At 40.9% G+C, this 25,374-nt stretch overlaps 1 protein-coding gene across 1 annotated transcript in view; it reads left to right on the forward strand.

Annotated features, from left to right (window-relative positions):
- The window catches only part of SMOC1 (SPARC related modular calcium binding 1), a 159,070-nt gene that overhangs the window by 78,096 nt on the left and 55,600 nt on the right, over positions 1-25,374 (forward strand). The gene's annotated exons all lie outside the window — the stretch shown is intronic.

Raw genomic sequence — 25,374 nt, forward strand, 5'->3', positions numbered from 1 at the left:
GTGACATTGTGTTGATGCGAACCCAGACTATTTCTAAAACATGGTAGCATGGAACACTAAGGGAGCCCTCCTTTCTGAAACTTTTGTTTCGTGTTTGGGCCATACTCAATAGCATTCCTGGCTCTGTACTCAGAAATTACTCCTGGAAGACTTAGGGAACAAACATGGGATGCCAAGAATCTAATCTGAGTCAGCCACATACAAGGCAAATGTCCTACCCACTGTGCTATCTTCCTGGCCCCTCCTTTCTGAAACTTTTTAATTGAACGTGGGATGAGAGGCAACTAGGTGAAGTGCTATTTGGATAAAAGTGAGTAGACATGGGTCTGGATAAGGGTGAGTTTGCCTTGTGGTCCCTATCCTATGACTTCTTCTGTGGACTAGAATAACTTTTGGGGAGTTCCACTATTTAAGAATTAGAGGCAGAAACATCAGGGGTCTAAAACATTTCCTGTAAATCTGAACTGAAGAGTATGCTCTCTCCTGTGTCTAGAAGTTTCAGATCTTATTTTTGGGTTTGTTTTGTTTGGGGGCCACATTGGCAATGCTCAGAGGTTACTACTGGCTCTGCACTCAGGAATCACTCCTGGTGATGCTTAGGGGACCATATGTGATGACAGGGATCAAACTTTGGTAGGCTTCTATCCACTCTGGCCTACCAAGTCTTATTTTGGTGCTGAACATAGGGGATTGCTGATATGATTGGGGTGATTTCACTGGGGCTATACTCGGTAGCACTCAGGGGCTACTCCTTCCTCTGTGCTCAAGCACTGATGATGCTTAAAAAACTGGTGATCAAACCACAGTTGGACACATAAAGCAAGTGCCTTAACTATATACTACACACACACACACACACACACACACACACACACACACTATCTGTATCACAGCTGCTAATTTCAGACTATTGGAGTAAAAAACATGGAATAGAGATCATGTTTTAGAAATTTAAATCATGTTTTAGGCATCATAGTTTTAGAAGTTCCTTACTGTTTTGAGTATCCAGGCAGGAATCAGAGACTGTGATTACACTAGCCCTGGCCACCAGTCTGTTAGAGGTATTTTGCTCTTTTTGTCAACTAGACCCCCACAGTGAATGAATAAGGAATGATTGTCCCCATTTACACAGAGTGCAACCACAGAAAAATTAAGATGTGGCATATATGGGGCTTAAACTCAGAGCCTTCTGGCTCCAGAGCCCTTCAATGGTCTCCATTCTGCTGTTCTAATAACTCAAAAGGAATTATTGTAGACTAGCAATTCCAGTCTACTACCAGACTGGAAGAAGGTAATCTGGTGCTGTGGTTAGTGGCCCAAGAGTGCCAATCCTGATACTCGGCTGTTGAATGAGAGTTCCAGCCCCCAAGCTTCAGATTTCTTTGGTCACAGTACCCTTGTGTGAAAAAAAGGAGGTCATTGTCTATTGTTATAGAGTATAATTAACTATAATTATACTTTACATGTGATTGCATGTTGCTATCATCACTACTACTACTATTAATGATCACTATTGTAACTTACCTCTTAATGCTATAGTAAGGATTAAATGAGTTACCAAATATAAAACACTTGTAAAATCTAAGAGTAATATAAATAAATTTCCATTATTATCATTATTAATAATAACATTATCATTATGAATGCATCTTCTCTCTGGTTTTACAACTGAGGACATACCAAAATGTCAGAAAAAGATGATGTCAGAAAAAGAAAAGTTTTTATTGAACCTCAAGTGTGAAAATAAATGAGCTCCTGAATAAATTTGTATTATTTATTCTAATGAGGAGAATGCAGATGATATTACATCTTTATTTGAAATTAATGCTGAGAATTCATGTATAGGTAGGAGAATCAGACTGTTCTAGTTGAGTTTGGGGCTGAGGTGGGGAAGGTAGGTAGTAGAGAGAAAGCCAAATTCCAAAAAAACATTTTTTTCAGATTTTTTAAAAAAGGATATCATTATTTAAGCACCATGATTACAAACATGATTATAGTTGGGTTTCCGTCATTAGAAGAACACCCCCCTTCAGCAGTGCAACATTTCCATCACCAATGTCCCGCATAAAACATTTTTTTATGACAGACATTTATTAGAATATATAACGGCAAATCTTACACAGTGATATTTAAGGTACATGGTGACATTAAATGAGGGCCTTTCCACCAGCAGTGTTGTCCTCCCTTCATCCCTGTTCCCAAACTTATATCCCTTATCTCCCTCCTTTATCCCCCAGAATGCTAGTGTAACTAAAAGCATATATGTTAACACTAATGTAAATCTTTTTTTTTTTTTTTGTAGTTCCAGATATTTTTACTAGTGGTTTCTTAAAGGTTTGGAGTCAAAGGAGCACTGTAAAAATAATGTTAGTGTGGCAATTATCGTTTGCATGGGCCCACCAAAGTATGGGGATCATGGAAAGGAAAAACTTTGGCCTAAGTACAAAGAGACCCTACCCTTGACGTTTCCTGACATTAGACCATTTCTAGGCTCCAGGCAAACTAGTTTGTCCAATCCCGGTCATTGTCTGTAGTGCCCATACAGTTATATTTTTTACAGTCTCTGTTGTAACATTATTTTTAATATTAATCTTTAGTTTATACTTTTATAGTAAGAAAGGAGCAGATCCTGATCTTGAGTGTGAAAACTGTTCTTACATATGCTTTTAAAAGATTTTTTAAGTTATAAAATGATTCTCCCAATTTTTATTCAGCACCATGATTTATAATCTTATCAATAATAGAATGTCAGGCATACACTCTTCCACCTCCATCTCACCACCAGTGTCAGTATCTCTCCACCAATGCCCCTTTACACCCTCCTCTCTATCTTTAGTTATGTTGTTTAAAACATTTAAAGAATATTATTGTAGTTCAGGTCCTTTGCTTCAATGCTGTTACCTTTTGTGCTTTTGATGGACAGTGACTTCACCTCTCTCCACCAAAAAAGTGGTTTACACAGTTTCTATATTACTGCTTTACCCTTGTAATGCTACTTCAACACCCCCTAGGCCCAGAGGTTCAGTCATTCTCCGCCCTGTCCCAAGGTCTCTTCCCCCATCCTCTCAGAAGACGAGTTTGTTTTTTTTTTAATCCCCCTCCTCTGGCTCCCCTAATACCAAATGTGTTACTTATGAAAATAGTTGACCCTGCCCTTCTGCTTCTGAAGTGCTTGCTGTCACTTGATGGACAGCCTCTGGCCAGCTTTTGTTTTGGCGAGGCCAGACTGGTCCAGGTGGTATTTGCCAGGTGGTGTTCCCAGATTAGCCCGGGCCAAATTGCTAAATGAGAGGGCCCCGAAGTTCAGCAAAAGTTGGATGACAATCAAGGGCCCCCTCCTTGGTTTGATGCACTAAGCACTGCCATGTGTGTGTAGGCTGCAGGCTGGCTCAACGCCGTGGGCAGCCAGGCAGCCAGACGGCAGCCTGTCCCTGTTACAGTGATTGAAATGGATGTGCTTTTCCCCTTGATCAAAGACACTGCAATAACTTCACAAAGTGAGTCTGTCTCCTTGAGTGTGCTGTAGTCACACTGACAAGCTGCCAAAAGGCCATGAGACAAATGCTTTTCTCCCTTCTCCAACCTTCATTAATTGGCCTTTTTTCCCCCCTTCTAGACCGAGACCGAGGCATAAGCTATCTTGCTTAAATTCTTTAGAATACTGATATACACACATCCTGGTATTATTAACATATTTCCCCCTGTGAATTATGACACTTAACAATCTCTTGAAGTTTATGGAGGGAGTGGATTTGGTGTGGGACCCAGCTTGGGACCACATGACAGGATTGGCTTTAATAGAGTTCATGTGTGGTGCAATAGTCTCTCTTATCTTCTTCGTTTTCCCTTGTCATCTTTCCTCCCACCCTGGCTGCCTCCCAACCCAAGAGAGAAGAGTGGTTCATGTTTGATCCTACTAGATTTTTTGGAGGGGAGTGGCAATACCTGCTGGTGCTCAGAGTTTACTCTTGGCTCTGTGCTCAGGGAGTGTGCTCACTCCTGGAGGACTCAGGGGACCATATGGGGCTCGTTGATCCCCTTTATGGGTTAAACATGGGTTGGCCGCATGTAAGACAAATGCTCTATCTGCTGTCCTATCGGTCTGACCTAGATTTTTTTTAAAAAAGAACCTTGATACCTAGTTTATATCTCAGACTCTTTTTTTTTTTTTTTTTTTTTTTTTGGTTTTTGGGCCACACCCAGTAACGCTCAGGGGTTACTCCTGGCTATGTGCTCAGAAGTTGCTCCTGGCTTGGGGGACCATATGGGACACCGGGGGATCGAACCGCGGTCCGTCCAAGGTTAGCGCAGGCAAGGCAGGCACCTTACCTTTAGCGCCACCGCCCGGCCCCTATATCTCAGACTCTTAAATCAAGTTCTTGGATTGTGATTCTAGACACTGGATTTTTCCAAGCTCCCAGGGTAAGGCTGGAGTTTCTTTGGTAGAAGTTGCAGTGCCTAAGGACTTCATCCCTCTTGTCAATAGCATCCTTGGAATGTGGGCCTCATTCTTGGGCATATGTTAGCTTTGTCTCTTACTGGGGTCTTGCCTGTTCTCTTTTTTGGGGTCTCAGGACTTTAATTCCTGGCATCTGTTCTACCAATTCTGCTGCCAAGCAGTCGTCTGGTGCCCAATCTGGGATCTTAGCTATTGTGGAAGGTATTGGATCACTTCCACTAGGAGATATTGCTGGAGCTTGTCAAATGCGGACACCTCTTAATGATGACAATAACACTCTATTGAGTGTTATTTGGTGCTAGGCACTGAGTTTTACACCCATGAATCCTCATGGAACCTTTTGAGGCAGTTGCTAATTATAACAGAAAACTGATTTTTGCAGGCATGAACAACTGATTCATGGTCAATAAACTAGAAAGAATTTATTGTATAGTGTTTTTACATTACCAAAGAGGCTATAATTCATATACAGTTAATTTTCCTCACCCATGGAGGAAAATTTGAGGAAAATTTCCCATTGTTTTTCTAGAACTCCCTCTCTGATGCTATTGACCAAACAAACAAGCAGGGGCCGGAGAGATGTGCAATAGGCAGGGCATTTGCCTTGCATGTAGCTGAGCTGGATTCAATATCCAACACCCTATACAGTCCTTGGAGCCATGCCAAGAGTAATCTCTGAGATCAGAGCCAGGAGTAAAATAGAACAGTGCTGGGTGTGGCCAAAAGAACAAAAATAAAATAAAAATAAAGCAAACAGGGGCCTGAGCGATAGTATAGGGGTGGAGTGTTTGCCTTGGACATGGCTTACCTTGGTTCAATCTCTGGCATCCTATCTGGTTACCTGAGCCCACCAGGAGTGATTCCTGAACACAGAGCCAGGAGTAACCCTTGAACACCACTGGATGTAACCCCAAAACAAAACAACACAACAAAACAAAACAAAAAATAAAGCAAACAAAAGCCTAGCTTTTTGATTGCACAAAAATTTCAAATATACAAAAAAGGTAGAAGCCATAGCATAATGAACTCCATGTATTCACTACCCAACTTCAACAATGATTTACATGTGGTTGATTCTATTTCTCTTTGCCCTGTTTTTTATCTCCTACTCTATACTGGATGGCTTCAAAGAAAACTCCAGGCATGGTATTTTATTTTATCTCAAACATTTTAGAGTTTTACTATGTTCTGGTTGTGAGGGGAGAAATTTAAGAACTATCATGCTCTATACCCTCAAGGAGATTACATGTAGAAAAGTTTTAAAAACATATAATAAAATAATTAGTTAACGTGGGCCCGGAGAGATAGCACAGCGGGGCGTTTGCCTTGCAAGCAGCCAATCCAGGACCAAAGGTGGCTGGTTCGAATCCCGGTGTCCCATATGGTCCCCTGTGCCTGCCAGGAGCTATTTCTGAGCAGACAGCCAGGAGTAACCTCTGAGCACAGCCGGGTGTGGCCCAAAAACCAAAAAAAAAAAAAAAAAAGTTAACGAGACTACATGTGAATAACTGGTTGTTTATCATATACCCATTTACAAACAAACAACTTGGAATTCTGAGTTGATTATTGAAGAAATACATACAAATTAAAATTTTCTGTAATAAAACACTCAGTAAAAATGCTAATCAGGGGCCTTGCCCAAACTATCCTAGGATGAACTGCGGTTTGATCCCCTGGCATCCCATATGGGCCCCAAGCCAGGAGCAATTTTTGAGCGCATAGCCAGGAGTAACCCCTGAGCATCACCAGGTGTGCCCCCCCCCAAGACTCCCCAAAATGCTAATCAGTACTGTATCACCTGTTTATCAAGTTAGAAAAAATATAGCAGAGGCCGAAGAGATAGCAAAGCAGTTGGGTGTTTGCCTTGCACACAGCTGATTCAGGACAGACAGTGGTTCAAATCCCAGGGTCCCCCATGCCTGCCAGGAGCAATTTCTGAGCACAGAGCCAGAAGTGATTCCTGAGCACTACCAGGTGTGACCCACCAAAAAAAAAAAAAAAACAGGAAAAATATAACGATATTCAGATTTGGATTAAAAGAACAGTTGATTCCTATATGTGGTTAGGAAATCAAACGGATACTCAGTTTTGTTTGTTTTTGGCGTCCCAAGATGTGTTCAGGAGGTCCAGGATCCCACTGGCAATTCTAAGCCTACTGGACTCTCAATTCAGTACTAGGGTCCAAGGATGTGATGCCACTCAAACCTTGCAGTTCCAGGAATCCCTGGTACCCCAGCAGTGCTTAGGAACCTCCAGTGCTGCATCCAGTGATGCTCAGGGTTACCATGGTTGGCAGAATTCAAACCCAAATCTGGTTAGTATGCTCCACTAGCTCTTGGTTCCAGGATAATTTTGCAATGGGGTTAAAAGGCATCCCTAATTGTGCATTTGTCTTCTTTTGTTTGCTTGTTATGGACCACCCTGATGGTGCTGAGGGCTTAGTTCTGGTTCTGTGCTTACGGATAACTCCTGGTGATCTCAATGGCCCATATGGGTCTGGGATGCTGGGGACTGAATCCAGGTTAGTCTTGTACAGGGCAAGTGCCTTCCTTGCTGAACTCTCTGGCCCTTGTGCTTTAATTTTGAGCCTTCTGTTCTATATTTAGGAATTTGTTCTAAGAAAATAATTTAAAATATGTGTGAATGTTTAGCTATAAGGAGTTTCTTATAGTTGTTTACAGTAGCAAATAAAAGCAATTTAAGCATTCAACAAGAGAGAGATTGAAATTATGAGATAACCATATTTCTGGTATCTTTTAGGGACATCATTTCTTTATGTGTGTATGTATGTTCATGCCTTTAAATATATTACTGACTTTATCCAATTAGAAAGATATTTGCTTTCTCTTGCTAAATAAAAAAGTTATGTATATTTTATAAACAAAATCCTGACAATGCAATGGTGCATAAGGGGGAAGGGTAAAGCCAGTGATTCAATGTTCAGAAAAAATAATAATTAAATCTATCATCCTCTAGATATTCCCATTTGTGTATACTTACTATTTAAGACAAAAATCTTATATCACTTAAAGCAGCAGTCTCTTTTTTTGCATAATAACAGAAATTAACACTTTTGGGTTACATTTTAGGTAATAAATGGATAATTTATAAATTTATAAATTTTATAAATAAAATGGATACATTTTAGGTATGTAGCGTACTGATTCCATATTTGTACATACTGGAAAATTATTACTATGATAAGTCTAGTTGACATTCATCATATATACTTGTAAGGGGTTGATTTTTGGTTTTTGGGCCACACCTGGAGACGCTTAGGGGTTACTCCTGGCTATGTGCACAGAAATCGCTCCTGGCTTGGGGGACCATATGGAATGCCCATCCTAGATTGGCTGCATGCAAGGCAAATGCCCTATCGCTGGTGCTATTGCTCCGGCCCCAAGTTTTTTTTTTTTAATCTTATGGAAACTTTTAGTATCTTTCAAAATTGTACTCCAGTCTTATACCAGGATGTTCATTATATTCCATGACTTATTTTTGAAAAATTTATTATTCAAACAGAAGTTTTTTATATTTTGACCTCATTCATTTCTCCTATCACCTACCTCCTGCCTTTTATAACTACCAATCAGTTCTCTGTATTTCAGAGCTTGTATTTTATTTAAGTTCCCAGATAAGAGAGATGTTACAATATTATCTTTTTTGCCTGATTTGTTTCAATTAGCATGATGCCTTCAAGTTCTGCCCATGTTGTTAAAAATGGCAGAAGATCTGTCTTTCTTACAATGATTAATATTCCATAGTGTATTATATGCCACTTTTTCCTTGTCCATTCCTCATCCAAGGACATTTAAGCTTAATTTAAAACACTTAAGTCCAATGTTTTGACTATTGCAAATAATGCAGCAATAAATGAATTTTGGGATACAAATATCTTTTTGAGTTGCTTATTTTATTTTCTTTGGATAAATACCCAGAAGTGGAATTGTTGGGTCATATGGTAATTTTAATGTTTTTGAGAAACTCGGAGAAACTGTTTTCTCCATAGTGACTGTGTCAATTTACTTTCCTGCCAGCCGTGCACAAGTTCCCTTTCCCACACATCTTCACCAAAGCTTTATTGGGATAATAACCATTTTGACAGGCTTAAGAGGATATTTTATTGCAGTTTTGAATTATATTTCTGTGGTTATCATGCTGGACAAAACTTAATGTTTTTAATTCAATCTCATGAGATACAGTTAAAAAGTTATTGGTGGCTGAGTTTCAGTCATACCATGTTCCAACACCCATCCCTTCACTAGTGAACACTTCTTGCCACCAGTGTTCAGTTTCCTTATGACAGACACTAATCTATGACAGACATTCCTTCTCCCTCTCCTCCTCCTCCTCCTCCTCCTCCTCCTCCTCCTCCTCCTCCTCCTCCTCCTCCTTCTTCTTCTTCTTCTTCTTCTTCTTCTTCTTCTTCTTCTTCTTCTTCTTCTTCTCCTCCTTCTCCTCCTTCTCCTCCTCCTCCTCCTCCTCCTCCTCCTCCTCCTCCTCCTTCTTCTTCTTCTTCTTCTTCTTCTTCTTCTTCTTCTTCTTCTTCTTCTTCTTCTTCTTCTTCTTCTTCTTCTTCTTCTTCTTCTCCTTCTCCTCCTCCTTCCTCCTCCTCCTCTTCTTCTTCTTCTTCTTCTTCTTCTTCTTCTTCTTCTTCTTCTTCTTCTTCTTCTCCTTCTCCTCCTCCTCCTCCTTCCTCCTCCTCCTCCTCTTCTTCTTCTCCTCTTCCTCCTCCTCCTTCTTTTCTTCCTCCCTCTCCTCCTCTTTCTTCTTCTTTCATTATCTCATACTCCCTTTTTTCCTTTTAGACATGTGGTTTACAATACTGTTATTGAAAAGGTATCATATAAGGGGCCAGAGGGATGGCATGGAGGTAGAGCATTTGCCTTGCATGCAGAAGGATAGTGGTTCGAATCCCAGCATCCCATATGGTCTCCCAAGCCTGCCAGGAATGATTTCTGAGCATAGAGCCAGGAGTAACCCCTGAGTGCTGCCAGGTGTGACCCAAAAACCAAAAAAAGAAAAAGAAAAGAAAAGAAAAGAAAAGAAAAGAAAAGAAAAGAAAAGAAAAGAAAAGGTATCATATGGGGCCGGAGCAATAACACAGTAATAGGGTGTTTGCCTTGCATGCAGCTGACCCAGGATGGACCTGGGTTTGATTCCTGGTGTTCCATATGGTCCCCTGAGCCAGAAGCAACCCCTGAGCATCATTGAATGTGCCCCCCCAAAAAACCCCAAAACAGAAGATATGCATATCACTTTACTCCTTTCAGGACTCAGTTCATGTCCAAAGTGGTCATTTTTAACTGTTATTGTCATAATGGTCCTTTCTCTGTCCTAACTATACTTCTCCCTGTTCTTTGTGGCAAACTTCCAATCATGGGCCATTCCTCCTGGCCTTTGTTTTTATGGCCTCTGGTTATTATTCCCACACCGTTTTCTTTTTTAAAAATATCCTGTATATGAATGTGATCATTCTATGTCTCTCTCTCCCCCTCTGATTCATTTCATTCAGCACAATAATCTCCATGTCTAATCATGTTTAAGCAAATTTCATGACTTCATTTTTCAATGGCTGTGTGGTATTTTATCATGTCATTGTACCATAGTTTCTTTATCCACTTATCTGTTCTTGGGCACTTGTTTCCTGGCTTTTTTTTTTTAGATTCAGATTCTGGCTATTGTGATAGTGCTGCAGTAATATAAGACACTTTTCTATGCCTTTCTGCATTGTGAACATTTTTTTTTGTTTGATTTAGTTTTGGGGCCACACCTGGCAGTGCTCAGGAGTTACTCCTAGCTTTGCACTCAGAAATTACTCCTGAGCCAGAGAGATAGAGCACAGTGATAGAGCATTTGCCTTGCATGCTGTTGACCCGGGAGGGGTCCAGTTTGATTCTTTTTTTTTTTTTTTAAGCACCAATTTTTTTTTTTTTTTTTTTTTTGGTTTTTTTTGGTTTTTGGGCCACACCCGGCGGTGCTCAGGGGTTACTCCTGGCTGTCTGCTCAGAAATAGCTCCTGGCAGGCACGGGGGACCATATGGGACACCGGGATTCGAACCAACCACCTTTGGTCCTGGATCGGCTGCTTGCAAGGCAAACACCGCTGTGCTATCTCTCCGGGCCCCCAGTTTGATTCTTGGCATCCCATATGGTCCCCCAAGCCTGCCAGGGGCCATTTCTGAGTGCAGAAGCCAGAAATGACCCTTGAGCACTGCTGGGTGTGGCCCAAAACCAATCAATCCATCAATAAATTTTTTTAAGAAATTACTTCTGGTAGGGTTAGGGATGCTGGGCATTGAACCTGGCTCATTCTTGTGCAAGGCAAATGCCCTACCCTCTGTGGTATTGCTCTGGTCCCTGTGGACTTTTTTTAATGTGCCTGTTGACCATATGTATATTGGTTTTAGAAAACTATGTCTAATTTTTTTTGTTTTGTTTTGGGCCATACCTGTTGATGCTTAGGAGTTACTTCTGGCTTTAGCACTCAGAAATCTCTTCTGGCAGCAAGCGCCCCACTTGCTTTATTATTGCTCTAAGATTTTGTTTTAAATTGTAGTGTGGACTTGCTTCCATTTAAGGTCATTTAGTTAGATATAGTTCTTATTAAAATTATCTTTCTCATTTTTAAAATGGCTCTACTGTGTTATATGAAAATACCACGAATTCTGGAGATTTGGAGATTAAATTTCTAATAGTTGAACACTGATCAGCATGACATGCACTTTTAAAAATTACATTTTTTTCGCATTTATTAACTAATTTAAACACCATGGTTACAAGGTTGTTCATAATAGTTTTTTCCACACTGTTATTCATGATTGAGTTACAGTCATACAATGTATAACAACCCTTAGCAATGCACATTTTCTGCCACAAATGTCCCCAGTTTCCCTTTAACCCTCCTAATGCCTTCTTCTATTCCCCCCATTTTCCCCAACCTGCCTCTGGAGCAAGCATTTTACCTCTCTCACTCTCACTCTCTTTTTCTCTCTCTCTTACTCTTTCTTTTGACTCTGCGGTTTGCACTACTGTTAGTAAAGGGATGCCATACGTAAGACATGCACTCTTTTTGTGTGTGTGTGGTTTTTGGGTCACACCCGGCAGTGCTCAGGGGTTATTCCTGGCTCCAGGCTCTTTTAAGGCACTTTCCATCGCATTAAACAAATGTTAATAGGGTGGCTGTTATTAAGTACATTCTCAAACTGCTTAATTTTTTTATGCAGATGTGTTATTCAAATTCTAATAGATACTATAGAATACAAAACCTTCTTACTATTCCTTTTACATAAAAAAAGTATTAACAGTCTCCAACTTGGGCTCTGTGTTCCAGGAACAATTTTAATACTTGCCCATTCTCACTTGTTCCAGATGGCTTCTTTCACCAGAGCACACAGACACTTCATGTTTTGTTTGCTTGTTTGTTTGTTTCCAGATGCCAATGTTTGAATATAGGGTGGTCCTGGGAAGTTGTAATTTTTTTCTTGATTATGCTTTTGTTTTAACATTGCAAGTGTAAAGAAAAAGTTCTGTGGGTTTTGGGCAGAATCTGTGAGCTCCTTTGCCAGCATTTCTGTTGTTCTTCTGTGTTCCTTGAAACATGAAGGGAATTTTATTTCTTGAGTGCCTCAGTTTAGATCTTGACATGCATTCAGATGCATGCTTGATGTTCCTCTTTATGTTCCCTTTCTTCTACCCTGGAGAGTACAGAATTGACTCCTCAAGTCAGCTCTGCAGGCCTGAGTTTAGATTGCTTAGGGCTAGATTGCTTTGGAAGCAACCTTGGCTCACCATCTTGGATCTCCTAGCAAGCACTGAAAGACATTGCCACACTTTGCACAAACTTCGAGTCTTTGTTGACCTTGGCCCATTAAACACTGGCAGGCTGGAGGCAAACCTAAAAGTGTTCTGGAGCGATTTGTCTTCTTGGATCAGCCTTACCTAGGGCAGCGATATGGTCTCTGAGGATGTGCAGAGAATTCTGGACTTGAAGCATGAGCTCCACCCTGCTTCTATAAGCTGGAGTGTTCAGTGCCTCCAGCCATCAATAACTCTGTTGGTTGCCCCCAGACAAAGCCAGTTCTGTATGTCTTAGTAGATGGTGCCCCGCTTTTGGAATCCTGCAGCCTTTTGTGGCATATCTAATGCCAACTGTTCTTATTCTAAAGCAGTTACACTGTCAAAAATTAATAATACCCTTTATTAATCTATGGCATAATAGTAAATAGGCCTACTTGTGAGCTGGTTCTTTTTCTATTTGTCTTTTTCTATTTTCTTAACTGCTCAATAATTTCCCCCTAATTTGTTAAATGTTTTGTTGAGCGTTTAACAAATTGTTGTTACTATTGAACTTGTACTGTGTCCAGGCCATCTTTTTGTTTTACATATGTTTTTCATTGAATTACTTTTGTTCCCAAAAAACCACATATTGCATATGAAAATGCCCTGTTCAAAACATAATTGCTGATCAACAAACATTGGTTTGCTTCCTTTTCAGGTCTAGGTTTGATCAGCAGTACAATGGGAGAGACAGTTAATCATTTTAAAGTCCAACAAGTTGTGTACTGGCCACCTAATTTTGTTCCTTAACATCTTTTGGTATAATTTACATAATTTAAAATGTACGTACTTAAAGTGTTCAATCTAGTGACTTTTAGTACATTCATAGAGTTGTGCAAGCTTCAATGCACTCTTCAATGCTGGAATGTTTTCATCTCACAAATAAGAGACTCTATGTTCATTAATTAGCCCAGGCAACTACTAATCTACTTTCTATTTTCCTGAGTTTGCTTGTTCTGGAGTTTTGTTTAATGGAATTACATAGCATGTGGTCTTGAGTGGCTTTTGCCCTTAGCATTAGTAAGCTAAAACAAACCTTATTTTACTCAAGGTTCATTCATATTATATCATGAATAAATATTTAATTTCATTTATTTGGTCAAACCATATTCCATTGTATGGAAATATAAGTTCTTTGTTTATCCATTCATCAGCTGATGGCAAATGGACTACTTCCATTTTGAGGAACTATCATAAAATGAACATTCGTGTGCCAATTTTTGTTTGGATTTATGTTTTCAATTTTCTTGGTTTATAACAAGAAATTGCTATGTTTTGTGGTAACTATGTTTGAACTTTTGAGAAACTGACAGACTTTTATTCCCAAGTTGGTGACATTATTTTTACTTTCTACCAGAAGTACATGAGACTTCTACTTTATTTACATTTTAATGGTCTAGCTTTTTACTATAGTCACTCTGTTGAATATGAAAAGGTATTTCATTGTGGTTTAGATTATAGATACCTTCAGAGATTGTTATTTTTGTGGTTTTACTGACTAATGATATTGAGTATCTTTCTTTGTGTGTATGGCTATTTTTATATCTTCTTTGGAGAAGTGTCTATTCAAATATCTTACCTATTTTTGTGTTCACTTACTTATTTTTATTAGAGTTGTTTATATATGACTCTAATCAGATATATGATTTGTAAGTTTTACCATTTTGTGGGTTTTCTTTTTACTTTATTGATCATGCCCTCTAATTCACAAAAGATTTTTTTTTGGGGGGTCCACACCCGGCAGTGCTCAGGGGTTACTCCTGGCTGTCTGCTCAGAAATAGCTCCTGGCAGGCACGGGGGACCAAACATGATCATATGACTCATTTTCTATACTATCTTCCCAGATCATTCTTTTTTTCTTTTTAAATGAACAGTGAGATGACATTGTTCTGCATCCATTTGTGGGATGCCCTATTTAGAAGAGGATATTAGAAGATATTTAGAAGATAACTAGAAACCAGAAATCAAAAGCCTGTGTTTCAACTTTTATGATCAGTATCAAGGTCCTTAGTTTGGTGCATGCAAGGGAAGGAAGGTATTCAAATTAGGGGTGAGAAATTCTTTAGAATCACCAAAGGTGAGATTTATATATGTTAATTTATATATGTTAATCTTTTGGCGAATTCATTTATCTTCTTGAGTCTGCAAGTAGGGAAGCTATTTTTCCTCTTTTTTAATATACTTACTTTATTTAAGCACTTGATTACAAAATTGTTCATGTTTGAGTTTCTTTCATAGCATGTGCACCACTCTTCACTAGTATACTTTTCCTGCCTCTAATGGCCCCAGTTTTCCCAACCCCAACCTGCCTCTGGGGTAGGCATTTTTACAACCTCCTCTCTTTCTTTCCTTTTTGACATTGTGATTTGCATTATTGTTGATGAAGCGGATACCCTGCATGTCACTTTCAGCACCCAATCCTTGTCCAGAGTGACCAGTTCCAACCATCATTGTCATAGTAGACCCTTCTCTACCCTAACTATACTCACCAGTCTTTGTGCCAAACTTCCTATGGACTGGTTCTCCTGGACCTCATCTCTATTATCTCTGGATAGTATTACCATACTACCTTTTATTTTTTAGTATTTCACAAATGTGTGAGATTATTCTATGTTTATCTCATTCTCTCTGAGTCATTTCTCTAAACATAACACTCTCCCTAACCATTGACGTATAAGCACATTTCATGACTTCATTTCCCCCAAAAGCTGCAGAATATTCCATTGTGTAACTTATCACAGTTTATTTATATACTCATCTGTTCTGAGGTACTTGGTTTGTTTCTAGATTCTGGCAGAGGGCTTTTCTGCATGGTGTTTTAGGGTTCCTAGGTTATATCCCTAGGAGTGATATGATTGTATCAGATAAGATGAGAGCTCAATTTCTTTTTCTTTTTTTTTTTTTTTTTTTTTTTTGAGAAATATCCATATAGTTTTCCAAAACTTTCCACTAGCAGTAAATGAGCGTCCCTTTCAGTGGAGCTATTTTTCCCCCAAATTTGAAGCTGTGGATTATGTGAGCCTTGATAGCTGAAATGAATATTAGACCAACCCCTCTCCTTACACTGGTGTGTCCTCTGAAGTCACTGCAATGCTTGGCACTATTTGGGAAGAACTGGAGTCCTAGTGTGCAACCTCTACCTTCTTATGGAGGGTGGGAACTCTACTTATTGCATATTTATGTGTGATCTAGATGACAGATAACTTACAACGAATGTCCAAAATAAGACATGTAGTTGTGAAAGTTCCTTTTTAATTTTCTAAAAGGTAACTGGACAGGGCCTCCTTTATCTAGATGGGGGAGGACTTACCTTGCAGGTGAGTTAGCTGTTCTCATTGACAAGCAGTAGGTACTACTCTCAACTTTTCATTAGGATAACTTCCCCCCTCCTCACCCCCAGGGATACTCATCAGGGACAGGGGCGTTCAAGAAGATGAGGAGGAGGGCGAATGACTATGCTCCATCCTCAGAACACATCTTTTGTGTCCTGTGGGGACTTGTATTTCCCAACCACTTGTTGCTTTGATTCTTCAATGGCTTTTCTCTAGCTGAATGGCTGTTGTGAATGCTCTTCTACATTGCCTGGCATTATCTACTTTGGAGCAAGCGAAGTAGTTTAGGGAGGGCATCTGAGCTAAGTATCCCTTTGCCCATGAATGAGTCTGTCTAATGTAGAAATAAAAGCAGAAAGCTCTGAGCAGTATCTCCAGCTGCTCTTTTTTGCCTGCTTTTCTGGTCCCTGCTGTCTCTGAGAAAAGGAAGCAGGGTGATTGGGAGCTTCAGATGCCCCCTCTTATTATCTTGTTCAAATTGTAGTAACCACAACAAAACTTATTTTTATAGCACTTACTATGTGCCAGAGTGTTTTATATGTGCCTACCACATAGTAATTTAGTCAATCCTCACCCCAACCTATGAAATAGACACTGTTAATTTCCATTGGATGGATTAGGAAACTAAACCACAAAAAGGCTGAATAGTTTGCTGTGGGTTATGGTTTACTAGCAGGAGAGTCAGGATTCAACTCTCCTCAGCCTGGCTCCAGAGTTCTTGGTTCTAACCTTGACTCTATCCTGCCTCTCTAATGGGTATGGCCATCCTTTAAAGTAATGTTGTCAAACTGACTGTATCTAGGAGGATTACTCAGCAGGGTAAGGCCGGGAGATCCTGTTGCCTGAGGAATATTGAAGGAGTCAGAGATGTTTGCTTTAGAGATGGAAAAAAAATCAAAGGACGGATGGGAAAGAGATGACCAAAGACAAACATGAGAGCTGTCTGCAAGTCTTTGTCTGTGGCTGACAATCACTTTTTAATGACTAGCTCTGCAGAGTGTACTCAGACTCTCTGGGTGAAATACATCATGAATCAAATTCTGACTCAAACCTTTTACAGGTTTGAGTAGCTCACACATGGAATGTCTGAGTTAAAGAACTCAATATCCCACCCTGAGAAAGGAAAGAGATTGAATGAGTACCCCCTAGAAGGCACTACATTGGAAAGAAGGTAAATGTAATGACTTCTGGCGGGTAAAATTTACATCTTTTAGGTGTTTATGGGCCTAATGTTCAACTTGGTAGGTAGGCACAAGTAGGTCCATAGCAAACATTTATTCAGAACCTTCCAGGCAGAACTATTAATACACACACATTTGGGGCTATTGCCACACCACTGTGGATGATTGTAACATGCCAGGGGGTGACTCTGAAGGTTTTAGTCATCTAAACTCTGCTGTGAAATTAAAGGGTTGGATTTTTTTTTCCATGTCAAAGTAGGGAAAGGCAATAGGCAGATAGGAGGGAGGTCTGAAAGGAGAAATGTTTCATTCAAAGTGAATTCAGGTCAATTATGAATAGTTCTACAAGTCACACTGTGTCAATACAAATTTAAAAATAAAAAAATTAATAAAAATTTTAAAATATTTTAAAATCTAAATTGGAACTCAAAAGGAAATAGTGTTTTGAGGCAGAATAGTAATGAAGATCAGAGAATGAAATTTGGAGTCAGATGAATTGATCAACTTTCAATCACATCTTTCTCTAGATGAGTCATAATGTAAGACATTTAAGACTCTAACTCTTAGAATACAGTCCAGGTAGAGTTATTAAGATAAATAGATGGGCCCGGAGAGATAGCACAGCGGCGTTTGCCTTGCAAGCAGCCGATCTAGGACCAAAGGTGGTTGGTTCGAATCCCGGTGTCCCGTATGGTCCCCGGTGCCTGCCAGGAGCTATTTCTGAGCAGACAGCCAGAGCCACCCCTGAGCACCACCAGGTGTGACCCAAATACAAAAAAACAAAAACAAAAACAAAAACAAACAAACAAAAAAAGATAAATAGATAAGTTATGTTCTAATCTAGATGGTTAGCCTAATAGCATCCATGCACATGGTAATAGCCTGGTAAATCTTAACTACTCTGTTAGTGTTATTCATAGATCTGGGTATACAGACAGATGACTGACAGCAGTGTTATGGGCATATAGATGTTTAGGTCCAATTTGTCTGATAAATAATTTGTGTTGGCTAACTATATTAAAAGATTTGTGGAGGAAAATGAATTCAGGGCTGCTGGTGAGATGTCTCAAAGGACTAGAACACATGTTTTACATATGGGAACTCTGGGTTTTATCCTCAACACTGTTGGGTCCTCTAAGCAATGCTGGGAGTGACCTGAGCACTGGGGCATAACTCCTGAGGGTCAAGTGTGACCTCTCAAACCAAACCAAAAATGTAAGTTATTCACTGGGGAACCAGAATAATCTCCCATCTCCCATTTATTTTTGTGATAAGGACCAATCTTCATAATTCTGTTAATAACAGAACTCCTACGGATGAGCGTCTTTTTACTGAAAAAAGAAAGATTGTTTTAAACAAAAGCATATTTGATTCCCTGGCAAAAGAAATAAAAGCAAATGAACAAGGGCTGCCAAGGGTGCTGGTTACTAAACCTGAGTTGTGGTAGGCACCCAGTAGAAAGGAAGAAATCCTGTATACTAAACAGTTCCGTGAAGCCCTAATGTTGCACATCAGCCCCTGATGAGGTTGACTGATGAAGGGATGGAGGATGAGGCCTTTCTCCTCTAGCTCGGACCACGCATCTGTTACCCTGTTCAGTCGGTGGTTCTGAGGTGAATGCGGCGGGAAGAAAGCCAACAGGCAGTCAGGCTTCTGAAGAAAACAGCTCTTTATTCCGTGAAGAGGCCGAAGTCAAAAGGTCTAAGAATAGGTCCAGGACAAAAAGCCTCTCGCCTTCCACAGACCCTTGTTTTTATGCCCCAGAATCAGGTACCACCCAATGATGGGAGCAGAATCAGGTACCACCCTAGGGTGGGAGGAGAATGCCAGGTCACACCCTAGGGTAGGGCACAATCACCGATCAGGGTAGGGTCAGTAACATAATAATCCCATAAAAATGTTTACACACACAACACCCTAACACTCATATATTTAAAATATCAGAGGCCAGAGAGATAGCACGGCAGTAGGGCTTTTGCCTTACATGCAGCCAATCTGGGATGAATGGTGGTGGTTTGAATCCTGGCATCCCATATAGTCCCCCGTGCCTTCCAGAAGCAATTTCTGAGTGCAGAGCCAGGAGTAACTCCTGAGCACTACCAGGTGTGACCCCAAATAAACAAAATAAAATAAAATATCATTATTATGTGCTGAGTGTGAGGTTCAAGGCTTTTTGGAAAAATAAAAGAAAATATTTTTTCATCACATACTTGGAATAATGATTTTGTCATTGACAGCTAAGTAAACTTACTGTTTTATAATTACAACCAATAAAAGCACTGAAAATTCAACACAGAACAAGGAGACTTTAGAGGTACCTCGATCTTCTCTTTCCTCTTTCTACCCCATCAAACCCCAAGGTTCACTTATAATCATTCACCAAGTATTTATTTAACTTCTGCTTGATTGCCACCACTGGAATTATTGCCATGACATTATGCAACCTGCATTTTGGGGATTGATTTAGAAAGTCCTTTCTGCTGATTTAAGAGCTGTCTTCATGTACTTTCCAACAAATAACTCCAGTTCTAACTATGGGGCTTTCAAAATCTGTAGAAATCCCGCTCTCTACCGAAAAACTTGAACACAGCCACCACTATGTCCTTGTAAAGTCCCTTTATTTTAGCCTAAAAATAGTGCTTTTCAGTCTTCATTTTTTTTTTGAGCCTGCCTAAAATTCTTCTTCCACTCACCCCCATATCAGGGATTTATGTCTCTGTCTTTCCTCCTGGCCTCTTCTGAATTTGGCTTGCCAGCCCCACCCCCAATCCCCATAAATTGTTCTTCTGCAAACTGGACACCATATCTCAGATGTGGTCATAAACATCTTGGAGAAGAAGTGACTCTTCAACTGTACACCCCACTTTTAACCTAATGTCACGTTGGCAGCCATACTACACCATCAGCACATAAAAAAACTGATCAGCAAAGACACCCATATTTAGGAGGATTGAGATGGAAGGATCAGCTTCCTTCCCCACTTCATGAAATTCTGGAAGATGAGGTAAATACCCTAAAAGGAAAAAAATTCCTCATTCCCAACAGTCTGTCCTCCCTAGACCTGGCACAGAGCAGGAGACATTATCTACAGCCAACAGGAATAACAACGCTGCACCCTCCCCGTAAAAGGGAAGAGGAGGAGGAAGAAATGGGATCGTGCTGAGTGTGGGCCTTATGCCTAACATCACTAGATCATTTATATGTCTTGTCACATTTGTCTTTCTCGATAACCGTCAAGGTGGAGGCCACTAGCACTGTTACGTAGCTAGAAATGTGAATTTGTTAAAGCAGTGACTGCTGCAGAGGTTCTCATGATAAAAGGACACAGTTCCTCTTGGATCAAAAGTTGCTTTTCTTTCTGCATCTTGAATAGTCTCAGGAAAACTTGACTAAAGGTGAGGTTGATAGTCTTTTCTAATCTAAGCTCATTTTCCCCTGGACCCAAAGGATCACATCATTCCTTCCTTCTCCCCCCTTTCTTCCCTACAATCAAAACCACCCAGTAGACTTAATGCTTATGGTCACTCAGTCCATCATTAAATCAATCAATCAATCAATCAATTAATCATTGAAAGCCCACATGCCAGAAAGATAAACCAGATAGACCAGAGAGATAGTAAAGGGGTGAAGGCATTTGTATTGCAGGTTGCTGTCTTTTTTATTTTTTTCATTCTAGCACTACCTATGGTTCCTTAAGCATTGCCAGGAATAATCCCTGGGAACTGCCTGGTGTGCCCTCCTTCCCCAAGACAAACAAGAAAAGAGTCCACAAGTCATCAACTGGCATATAAACACTACAGATTTAACTCTGTCGATATTGTTCCTGGCTCCACAGACCCTCTAGGTGACTCTAAGTCCCATCACATAGACAACATTCTCCTGTTGGGCTGGAGAGATAGCACAGAGGTAGAGCATTTGCTTTGCATCAGGCCAACCTGGGACAGCCCTGGGTTCGATTCCTGGCATCCCATATGGTCTCCTGAGCCTGTCAGCAGCACTTTCTGAGCACAGAGCCAGGAGTAACCCCTGAGTGCCCCCAGGTGCAGCCCCTCCAAAACAAAACAAACAAACGAAAAACAATATTCTCCTGTAAAGTCAGACATAAAGATTAAGGAGGCATAAGTGGTTTCTACATATGACATGCTGACTCTTTTCCAGCCAGGGCCTATGACACTTATGGGAAACACTTTTTCTCAGAGGTCTCTCAGGAACTGTTCTATCCTACAGAAAACAGGGCAAGCTGAAGATGCTACCGGAAACAAGTCATCCATTGGCCCAGTTGCAGGGTGCTTTCCCATGCCTATATCATTGCTTTGTCCTTTTGAACCTGCTAAGTGATCTGGAGTGATTAATTGATTATGAAGGGGAAATGGTCTCCTATTCCCACAGTTAGACAACATGCCCATCTGCCTTCTGATTTGGGTTTAACTTTTACCCACTAAAAAAAAAATATTCCTATAGGTGACAGAACTCACTTTATTACAAGTTCGGTCATCGCTACTAAGAATGCTGAATGTAGCTGTTCACTCTTTGCATTAGACTCATAGTTTTTATTTTGTAATAGAAGCATAAAGAAAAATAATATGGGGGTGGGGTGGGACTGAGTTCTTGAGTAAGAAGGTTCTATATCTTGGAGGGAATCCAGTAGTCAGTGTAGATCTGAAGCAATTCCAGATGATTGAGGGTGGGGGTGGGGTGGGCTTGCTCAGGGCTTATTCCTGGCTCTCTAAGGAGATCACTTATTTCTGGCAGTGATCAGAGGCCCATAGGGATTAAATCTGAGTTGGCCTAAAGCAAGGCCAATACCTTACCAAATATACTCCCCGGTCCTTTCATCGTAATTTTCTAACAGCTTTAGGGGTGCAGAAAGCAATACAAAAAGAAGTGAGGGAGCAGTGGTGTAGACTATAGCTTAAAGCACTGGAGCACATTCCATGCATGTGTGTGGCTTAAAGTTTGCTCCTCAGCACCTCATGCCTCTCAAAACAAAATGTGGGTGGCATTTTATAGAGGGAATTTATGTGGATGGTGAGGAAGTAGGACTAGGAAAAGCAAAGAATACAGCAAGGCCCAGTAATTTATTGCCCCCCCCCATCCCTGTCTGAAAGCACATTACCAAAATATTACTCCTGGACACCAGAATTTTGTTGCCACAGCACATGGCTACCTTGTCAGGTTCCAAACACAAAATTAAGGAAGGGTCCCATTGTTGAGTAGGAATCGCTGCAAATGACACTTTTCTCTAAGCAAAACCATGTGTTGATAAACCATGTGCTGAGTTCTTAGTTAAGAAATTTTTGGGGTGCTGGGGTTCTAACTCAGGATGTCATAAGCTATAAATTGTGTGTACTACAACTGAATCATATTTTGACCAGCTGGAGTTTTATTCTTGCTAGAGAATGTAAACTCTCAGCTATGCTTGATGTTCTGGGCGTCTTCCTGGTAAGACTTTGTAGTACAGGCCCACAGTACCATCAGGGACTGTGCTTGGTGATGAAGTACTATTTAGGCCTATCAATGTTAGGGGAGTTCAGGACCACACCTATCAGTGCTTGGGGGACCATGAGGAACAGAGGACCAAACCTGGGACCTTGTGCATGCAGGGCATATACTTCATGTCATTTGAGTTATGTCTCTGCAGCTTCTCATTCCTGGAGAAAGAGAAGAGCTGTGGGCAGATTGGCACCACCCTAGAAAAGCAAGAGCATTGGGGACAGAGGAGGGTTGAAGTTCAACCTTAGGGAACCTCCTTGGGTGACCTCTAGAACCCTCTAGAACAAGCAAGAAAACAGGATAGCTGGGATAGTGGGTAGCTGAGGGGTTTCCCAGACCATCACACAAGTGACCAGATAACTTCACTCATAGGGAACAAAGACTCTCTTCTGGTGGACTTGTTGGGTAGGACATTTATTGCAGCTTCTCCTTTCCCTTCCCAAAGAGTTCCCAGAATTTTGGCACCAATTTGCCTCAGCCACCAGCACTGGGAAACATGTGTTTGTGCTGCTCCTTCTCTGCCAGGGCACGGCCTTCTGCCAGGCCTCAGTGCTGGCAGTCATTCTCCTGCTCTGCTGTTGGACCTCACTTTTCTCATTTATAAGGTGTTGGGGTTGGATTGATGGTTTCCAAGTCTTGCCCCAGTTCTGATAGTTCTGAAATGTGATGAGATTATGACTCCAGTTTGAATGCTCTTATGAACTAGCTGGGATGTTTGGACAGATAGCTTCCACTCGTGCCTCCCTGATGAAGAATGTACCTGGGTGACCTTGAGGTTCAGATGTGATGGGGAGCCATGAAAATGGTTGTGGAGTCCTGTCGGATGTGGTGCCATCATAGCTGTATCACATGATCAGTGTACCCAGATCTTTATGTCTCTTCATTCTCGATGCTTCCAAGTCTGCTTTTTCCTGACAGCTGATGTTTCTGCTCTATGATCTTCTACTCCTCTGTTATACAGCTGCATTTGTTGGGGTGCTAACCAACCTCCCATGTCTTTACTGGCATCTAGGGGCTGGATGATGTTGACAATGAACAGACTTAAAATCATTGCAAATTTGTCTTAATTTGGACAGAGTTAGCACCTGAAATACACCATTGGGCTGTTTATGCAAAGGGCACCTTGCCAAAAATACTTAAGCATATGAATCAGAGAGAAATGTGCTTAGCAAAAACACACTGTTTTATATTGAACAATGACAAACCACTGGTGGATTGCAAAACTAACAAACAGTGGGGGGGTGGGGGGTGGGAAATGAAGATCGGATCAGAAGGGGTAAAGGGACATGGTGAAGGGTTGTGGGCATGTTGGTGGTGAGGAGTGCAATAACTTTGTACATCAATGCCATAACTTTTAACACTATTATAATCATATTACCTAAACGACAATAGTAATAAAATATCCCCTATTTTAAAGTAGTAGAAGAATGCTATATTCAACAATTATGGTAAAAGCAAGCATGACTTAACTTAGGACCACGTTCAAGCACTCTTGATCTTTTAAGACCCATCCATCGATATGTCAGGTTCCCAGGAAGCAGGCTAATTCCACGCTTTGTGCCTGCATCACTGGGATGGGCCAAGCCTGAGTATTGAGAACTACAAAGGGAAACACTAGAAGTGGCTGATTCCCTTGTCAATTCCTTCCTTTTCTCATAGATTAAGCTTGAGAGTTGATTGATTTGAGAGTGGATCAGGGAGCAAAATAAAGGTATTATTCATTACATTAAAATTAAGTTTGCATGGGAGGATGTTAGGCAAGACAGAATTATGTCTTGATCATGCATCTAAAAACCATCAATACTAGAGAATTTGCATCCTGATTGCTTTTCTGCGAAGAAGTGCAGCTGTCTCTGCAGAGTGCTAGGACTGTTTTGATGTAAAAGTGCGCTTTCCCTTTTCCTCCTAGGCTTTTTAAACCTTTTGCTGATTTCTTGCTACTGCCTCTTCTCCTGAGGTTGGTCAGAATAGGATGTTCTTTGGAGACCATCAGGCTGTGCCCAGAAAATGAGAGTTGAGATATTGCGCTGAAAAATAAAACAAGGATCATAAAAATAAATAGCTCATCTGAACTGCGCCCTAACCCTGTGAACAAAGTGTTTTATTTACAAAATCTAGTTCAATCCTCTGAACCACCAAGTGAGGAATGTATTATTATCTCCCCTTCTGAAATAGGTGGAGACACTTCAAGGCTTGGTTGAGTCTCTCCAAGGTTGCAGAGTGGGGACAGATAAGTAGCAGAACAGTTAGCTTGGAAAATAAGGGAGGGGGACTTCAGGCTTAGTCCAGGAATTTCTCTTTCTTCAAGAAGACATCTTGACAGCTTCCCCAGACAACTTGCCAGCTCAGAGAGTCATAGTCTCAGGATCCATTTAGGATAGGGAAGCTGTCTTGCTGGCTACCTCTTGCAGTGCTGGCCTCCAAGACCCTTTTTGTCTGTCTTCTGCGCCCCACTGCCTTTTCTCTGCAGCATATGGGGAAGATGAGACCTTAGGTTTGCATTCCTTATAAGACAGCAGCAACACATCTTTCTTCCAGTCCTGCGATAAATCTTTGCAGGACTTGCTTCTAGCTTCCACCCCTGGGATTTTGCTATTTGAAGCCAATGCCTTGGAAGCTTGGGTCTAAGGAAATGATGAGGACCCAGGAGAGAAAGGGGTTGTGTCTGAGCCCATGGGTCAGGATGAGAGCTGAGAGCAGCTTCAGAAGTGCAGGGACACAATGAGTGCTCTCAGAGAGCTCGTGGCCCTGAGCACTAGCTGTGCCCAGGAGTCAGATTTTCTCCCCTGAAACAAAGCTCTGAGTTGAACTTCTTACTCATGCATTGAGCTCTGTCTCCAGGAGCCTTGGCTGGACTACTGCATTGCTGGCAAAAGGGACTTTCAGTTCAACTGTTCTCTGTGGCTTGCTGGAACATCATGTCCATGTCAGCCAGTAGCGCTGGACCAGAGACACATTGTTGGTCCTGGGCTTAAAGGACATCTCCCCTCGTGGAAGGGACATCAAGTCTTAGCCACAGCTTCTCAGGGACCCAAGAATGTGTCAGGGAGGCTGTCCAGTCCTTGGGAC

Source organism: Suncus etruscus, chromosome 3 (genome assembly GCF_024139225.1).
Source record: "Suncus etruscus isolate mSunEtr1 chromosome 3, mSunEtr1.pri.cur, whole genome shotgun sequence".
In the NCBI taxonomy this organism is placed as follows: domain Eukaryota; kingdom Metazoa; phylum Chordata; class Mammalia; order Eulipotyphla; family Soricidae; genus Suncus; species Suncus etruscus.